The sequence below is a fragment of the Rhipicephalus sanguineus genome, chromosome 1 (assembly GCF_013339695.2).
Source record: "Rhipicephalus sanguineus isolate Rsan-2018 chromosome 1, BIME_Rsan_1.4, whole genome shotgun sequence".
Lineage (NCBI taxonomy): Eukaryota > Metazoa > Arthropoda > Arachnida > Ixodida > Ixodidae > Rhipicephalus > Rhipicephalus sanguineus.
In genome coordinates, this window is record NC_051176.1 from 298,548,970 (window position 1) to 298,556,647 (window position 7,678).

Consider the following 7,678-nt stretch of genomic DNA (forward strand, 5'->3'; position numbering starts at 1 on the left):
ATGAAAATTATTTTTATAAATGCTGCCAGGCATGGTTTAATAATAAAAAAAAATTTTAAGAAAGGGAAAATAGACAACCACCCATTTGTAGCCTGAAGCGACAAGGAAATCCATATGGATTTCTCAGAAAGAAAAGCTTTTTAGTTGCAGAAAAATTCGTTCTTTTCTGGGGTCCCAGACCCCGGACCAGGAAAAATTTTTAGGCAACTAAAAAGCTATGAGTTCTGTGGAATCCTGCAAGGTGGAGGAAAGGTTAAGAAAGAGAAAACAGATAACCACCTGTTTGTAGCACGAAGCCACAAGGCAATCCATACGGATTTATCCGAAAGAAAAGCTTCTTCGTTGCCGAAAAATTCGTCCTAGTCCGGGACCCCGAACTAGGACGAATTTTTTTGCAACGAAGAAGCTTTTTTTTCCCTAAGAAAGTTGCATGAATTTTCTTGTGGCTTCATGCTACAAACAGGTGGTTGTCTATTTTCCCTTTCTTAATCTTTCCTCCACCTTGCGGGATACCGCAGAGCCTGTTTGCAATAAAAAAATGTACACATTGGTTGTACAAGTGCACGCCGTATTCTACATGCGACACATGACCAAGGTTTAAGAAAAAAAAAAACCTTGCACAAAAAATGCAATATTAACATTTGTCTGTCACATTTTTTTTTTCACCTCTTCTCAAGGCACAGAAGTCCAAAATGCCAGCTTGCACAATGTACTTGAAGAAAACTACAAAACTACAATTGTGAAACTAAATTAATGTTACTCATTAAAAAAAATTTATAAGTTCCAGAGCTTTGACACTCGGCTTCACGTGTGAAAGGTGTAGGAACGCGTGCTCAAGGAATGTGAGCATTTTGTGTGCCTTTTTTTGGGTATTCCACATGGAATACCCAAAACGATGCAAACAGGCACGCCATTCCTGCAAGAAGTGATGGCACACTCAAAACGGGCTCCCCGTCAATGTGTAGAGTAAGTCCTTCTTTCTCCACAAGGCAAGGTGTGAGCAGGGCTTGTTCCTATGATTGAAGAAAAAAAAAAAAATGCTGTTAAGCGTAATGTAACTTTTAGTGTCGATAATGCTGAACCAAACAAAAAAAATATTCCTTAGAACTATGCAGAAGAACTGCCTGTTCTGATAAGGTCAGCGAGGCATGAGGGGTGATCCTTTCTAGTTTTCTGCCACTTCATCTGCTTCCCCAAAGTTGAGAATAACGTAACTGAGCATCTTGAAGCCACTCTTCATTTCATGGAGCACACTTCTTTGGAAAAAGAGTTCAAACTCTGAAAGTAGCTGGCAAAAAAAGATAAGAAAGATCGTTCCCAAAATATTTCCCCCATTTCCAAGTAATTGCACAGCTAATGACACTTATTGAAGCTGATATGCCAGACAGAACAAGGGTTGAGGTCTATTTGTTACAACCATAAGAACAAAAACAGTGCAGCGAGAGAAAGGAAAATGAATGTGCACAAAAAAGGACTTGCTACAGGTGAGAAACACACACAATCTACTGCAGCAGCCATCCTTTAGTTTCCTTGGGATATATGTTAAATTAACTCTGGGAATGTCATCCTGTGCCAGTGAGGGCCAAGGAAGCAGGAAAACATCTATTAAATGCAAAGCATTTCTCAGCAAACCAAATGCACTTTAACTGCTTCTTTCTGTTTATCTATCTATTAAGCCGCGTATGCCAGGGCGCTCTCGTGGTCATCTCCTTACCGTGGCACATACCGAAATTAGCATATGAAACCGTGAGTATATGACAGACACGATTCACAGCTGATGTCTTGAACGAATGAACAGCACCAAAGAACAAGGACAAACAAAAGAAGCTAAAAATGGCACAGGTTCTCATTTGGCTCTTCATTGTTGCAAAAGTGCTTGTAATCCATGTTTAGATAGGACAGAAATTTTGCATCGGCACAGGGATCAGCACATGCGAGAAATCATGGAAGCCTTTTACATGTCACTGGAAGGTCACAAGTGCATCAGCCAACCTTCGGTAGCCTTATCACAGGCAGATGTATCATATCTCAGGAATAGTTTGCCTCATGTTCATGCATAATCAGCCACTTGGATATCTTTTGTTACTTTTGTTACCTTGTGCATGCATGATGATTGTTTATAATCCTTCTCCAGTTGCTAATTTATTCTGTTCATTTCAGAATAACGCTTTTAGTTGTGAGTTAGCACCGTTGTCTGTCGTTTCTTTCATTCGTCCTTGTTCTTTCGCACTGTTTATTCATTCAAGATGGAAGTGCGCTAACTTGGCCAGTTAAATGTTCTGATGTCACAGCTGATGTCCTGAATAATGTGATGACTGGTCAACTACAGTAAAAGCACGTTAATTCAAACTCAAAGGGGAGTATAAAACTGTTCTAACTAAGCGGAGTTCGAATTAGCGTGCGGGCACTAGATTGAACAGATATCGTGCCACACCGTGTGGAGAGAACCCAGAGAAGCCACCTCTGGACTCGTTCCTGCAAATTAGGCGATATTACACATTTGTGGCAGGTAATTTCGTAAGTTAAGTTCATGCTCAAACAACCAACAGAATTTATTGATCAGTCAGTGATATGCCAGAAACAAGCAGGGACTTGCATTCACGTGAGCAGTCAGCCTTAATGCCAAAATATACGAAGCTATTTGTGCTCCAAAACACGTTCATTTACATGGCACAGTTAACACAATCAAAATTTAAGGTCTTTCTTTCTTAGTTTACTTATAGAAAAATATTGAAATTGTCCAAGGGGACACGGCTAAAGGCAAACACTGCCTGACTGGGCCATGTCACCCATACAGCAGTAGCAGCAGACAGACGACATTTGCAACCATAAAATCATACATGGAAATCAATCACTACACTTGTTTTACAGATGAAAGTAATGAGTAATTTGGGTGATCATTCTGGGCCGATTTCTGTGAGGAGGAACGAAAGCCAGAGGGCTCCCAGTTTGAATTCACCGTTGTAGATACCAACGCGTTCGAATTATCGGGAGTTTTCCCCAATAGAAATACATAGGGCTGTGCCGGGACCAGGGCGTCAGTTCAAATTAGCAGTAAGTTCGAATTAACCAAGTTTGAATTAACGAGCTTTTACTGTACCTCATTAAACTCTTCCCACCAGCAACATGTGGCACATGCCTGCATACCACAGCCTGTGGTATCACAGGTGATACACTGTCTTTACTAGCGACAGTGAGAATAGACTTTGGAAATGTTAACATGATAGTGCTAAAGAGAAAACCATGTGCCGGCATTCAAAGCTTGAGCCAGAATCAAACCCAGGCATTCTGCACAGCATTTAAGTATTCTACCAGAGACACCAGTGCTCCAAGCTCTTTTGGAAAAAGACGCTGCAGAAGCATCATGTCAGGGCAATGCTAATTATGGTTGCAGTGCCTGCGATCCACTTTTATAACAGCGTCGTAACCATTACATATGTACTCCTGCGACTCGGCAAGGCACGGTCAAGCATTGCTCAAATATGCCAGTCATCACAACGCAGTGTGGACTTCATTGCAATGAAAGTGACATCTACGTTGTAACATGAGTGACAATGTTACACAGAACCATGAGCTCACATTATTCTTGTCATTACCGATGAATCGTACTTTTCATACACTCATGTCTTCCAATGCCAATTTTAGTGTCTACCAAGGAGACATGATCACAAGAGTACCACAACATAGGGGGGTAGGTAGATAGGTGGGCAGATGAAACAGTCAAAGTGCCTGTGGTTCGCGAAGAAATGCGTTGCATTTAAAATAGCGCACAGAAAGAAAACATGCTGCAAGTGGAAGCTGCATCCACCACACAAACATGTAGTACACGCCAAGCAGGTGAATAATAGGAACTGGGCTCAGGTCGCGCATGCATCAGCATTTTTTATATACTTTCATTTCACTATTAATTATTGTATTTAACTATCAATCATACATAATCGTGTAACCATGCTTCGCTTGGATTCACTGACTGCATTTTTACAGTTGCAAATAAACGTTCAAGCTCCTGGTCTCCTCCTTGCTTATTATATATTCAATCCTCAAAGTTGGCAGTATTAATGCCAAATGAGGATTCATCGTTGGTATTATTGACAGGAGGATAGCAATAAAGTAAGCTGGAGAACCTGAACACGGTGGATATTTCAGTAAAGCACAACACGAATTTGAACAATGTGCATTTGGCTGCTACTTGCAGAAAGCTGCCTTTTCATCCAGTTTGACTGCACTTTAGCTTATTTCAAATGACAGTTTCCTAATCCCTTCTTTGGCATCATTGATGATGATGATATATGGTGTTTTATGGCGCAAGGGCCATTGATGGCCAAAGAGCGCCAGGACCTGATAATTTGGCATCATTGTTTTCGCCTTGCATGAACAGCCACTAAATATATCAGCCAGTATTTTAAGGAGTTGACGATATCCCACATTTACAAGGCAAATGAAGTTGTATGAATATTTGGACTTATCCACATTGCTGCACTGACTGAAGCACATGTCTTGGTGATTGGATGAACGCTAGGTACTCTATTTCCTAAACCATGATTCTGTTTTTTACTAATGCATTGCAGTATCAGTCGATTGTTGTGCTCTGGTCTACATCCTTTATCACTGTTGAGAAGGTTTGACACAGTACTCATCCCGAAGTACCATTCAGTTTTCATATCAGATTTCATCACTGCAGCATAAACCCATGTTATCCTGTGATAAAAATGACACTGCAATTACTGCCTGAGATACACAGGAGCCACTAAAACAGACAAACAAAAAAGAAAGCAAAGGGTCTTGCTCGAACTTACCAATGCCTCAGTTCCAAGAAACGGAAACAGTAAAAGAGCATCCAACAGGGTGAGGCTGCGAAGCTCCTATGCCTGTCCAGTGCTGTTGCCCGCAACCTTGGCCTTCCTGTAGCTTCATCGTGGCAGGCTGCATTATTCTGGAGCCTTTCGTTATGAATTTGCAAGGACTCAACGGTTTCTCCATATGTAGTAAGATGGCTGCAGTCCTGAAATGCAAGAAAAATAAAATGAAATGGTGCAGTGCAACTACAAGAATGCAGACAATCACTCATCCAAAAATTCAGCAGGTCCCACGCATCACGGGAATCTGTTTCATGCAAAGCAGACAGCAAGCAGCTGTCTATGCTGCATTTTTTTTGGCTTTGTGTGAAGCATTACGAGGTGGACTGCCACGTTTTCGTAAATGAAGTAGTTGTGTGCAAATCGTGCTCTTACTGGGCAGGCTGACTACATTGATGTTTAATGGGCCTGAGGTAAAGTCAGCACTCATGTTAGAGCAAGGACCTCGGTTTTATTGAAACGAAGCGCACACCACGGTGCGACTCACATTTCGCATTGCTCGACCCCGGAGCAATACCCTTACGAATGCTACGTGTGATATTCACAACATTGCACGCAACGATGTGACACTGCGAATATGATACGTAACATTCTTTAGTGTATTCTCCGCATGCAAATTCGGCACTCAGCAGCTTTGGACTTTATTGCACGCGCAAAGCCACAAAACTCAAACAACGCAGAAGCCGTTGAATGCCAAGAGCTTTCAGCCGCAGTCCTCATGCTGGCATAAAACTTGATTGCTATGACGCGATGAACAAACAATCAGTTGCCAAACATTTTATCAGAGAAAAAAGTACCGTCACATATGTGGTGGTGTTGGTGGTGGCGGCGGTACGTTATAAGGGAGGGGTGTAGAGCACACTTCAGGCTAATTAAACACTGGAGTCTTGTGCCATGGTCACAATGTGAATGCAGTCACAGGATGACTAATGCGGCTTTTACACTGCTCTTACACAAAGAAATACAGGATGTACTTATTTATCAGAAAATGAAAGTGTATTAACGTAACAGGCATTTGTTTATTGTTTTCTTGATACTTTCAATAACGTGGCACTCTGTTAATTCGGTCATTTTTTTTTCGGTCTGATGATATCCAAATTGACGAGCTTTTATTGCACAATGTAACTAATTTATTTTTCCTGCATTTGTCACTTTAGTTATTTAAGAAATCTGCTGCCACACAGCACTAAATAATAGCGCAGCACCAGTGGTACTGCAGCTGCTACACCAAGATACCATCAGAAGATGTAAGAAATATTTTTCAAAGCAACTCACAAAAAGACGGCACAATTTGTTGTTTGCCACTTCTTCAGATGGTGCCTGCATTTGCTTTGGCAGACAGCGTTTCTTTCGAATTAGCATTTCCTCCGAACAGTTTTGTAGCTTTTTTTCTTGTGTTGTTGGAACTTGTTCCTCAGGGCCATCACCCATGATTCCTGTAAAGTTTTAAACACATACATTAATAACAATCATTGAAAAATTCATCAGTGTTGCAGGTGTACACACGGAACTAACTACACAAATGATATAGCTGACGGCACCATTATAGCACCAAACTTGAATAGAACTAATGAACCAGACACCATGTAGGGCCCAGTATGCACGGTTTTATGTTGCTGAAAGAAACACTGAACAAAATTTTTGCCCCCTAGATTCTCAGCCATGCTGAAAGATTGGGTGCCGCATTCTGTAGCCACAACCTTCATTTCAGGCAGAAACTAATGGAAAAGAATGAATTGAATGAGTTTTCACAAACTGCTCCGTGCAGCGGCCATGCTGTGAACTAGAGGAGGTGATGCTTAACGCCCCTGGCAATGGGAGTGCCAACTTTGCCAGCCATTGCCTGCATCTCTCAACTGGCTCTGCTTTCACTATGGTTCCTAGAGCCCGTATGATCGGCACCGACAGCGAACAATGCTCTTGGTTGGGGTAAAGGCCCGAACGGGTGTGGCACACCTCAGTGCCTTTGTGAAAGCCGTTTAGTGCGATGCAGATGAGAGGCTGAAAAAGGGAGGTAGCAGAACAGGAAAACAGGCACCCTGCATTCGCCAGGGAGGCATTTAATCTCACAGCCGTCGATGTGCCCCTCTCACTCTGACGTGCAGCTGTCACGCACTGTTAATCCACCAAAACTACACCCAACTGTTTAAAATATGTGAAATAAACTGTTTATCTGAACACTAGCGCCTTTCAAGTGGTATTTTGTCATTTTTTACCTATTTTTGTTAAGCATTGCTTTAAGAGCTACATTGAGTTCATCACATATCAACTAGCTAGCCCATCTATCGTCCTTCATTTTCCTGCACTGAGCATGACTGTACCGCTATGACGAGCATTCTGAAATTTTCATGGCAAATGTATCATAAATTTGGAATGTCCACACGCAGTTTTCACCAAAATGAGAGCGCACGTCACTTCTGTATCAACATAAATACAAATTTTGCTCTACATGTTACCGTAGATCCCACCTAAAGCATCAAAACAAAAAAATGGCAGCACCTATAAAAAAAACAGGTTAAATCATAAACAGCAATTTGATCTGCAATTTGAAGGGTCCTTGTTTCAAGAATGTCTGTGGCAAACTGGTAAATGTGTGGTGGCGCTCCAGCTTATGACACTCCTGAAATGGTGAAGGCTATATCATTGTACTTGAAAAGCTGAGACAAAGAATTAGGTGGTCAACTGTCACTTAATGATGTAGCAAAACTTCATGCACGAGTGGATGCCTCATTGCTTGTAGACTGGCAGACAGATGTTGCAAAAATAGCAAAGCAGGCTGGCATAATGCAGGGCATATTCCCACCTAAAATTTATGAAAATTA

General features: G+C 41.6%; 1 long non-coding RNA gene across 1 annotated transcript; it reads right to left on the reverse strand.

The window, feature by feature from the left end:
* Positions 1-435: 435 nt before the first annotated feature.
* LOC119388341 (uncharacterized) lies at positions 436-6,386 on the reverse strand. Its single transcript, XR_007414850.1, has 3 exons — positions 6,132-6,386; positions 4,797-5,002; positions 436-1,013 (listed from the first exon to the last, which is right to left on the reverse strand). It is a non-coding gene; the product is annotated as an uncharacterized LOC119388341 (long non-coding RNA).
* Between the last annotated feature and the right edge of the window lie 1,292 nt (positions 6,387-7,678).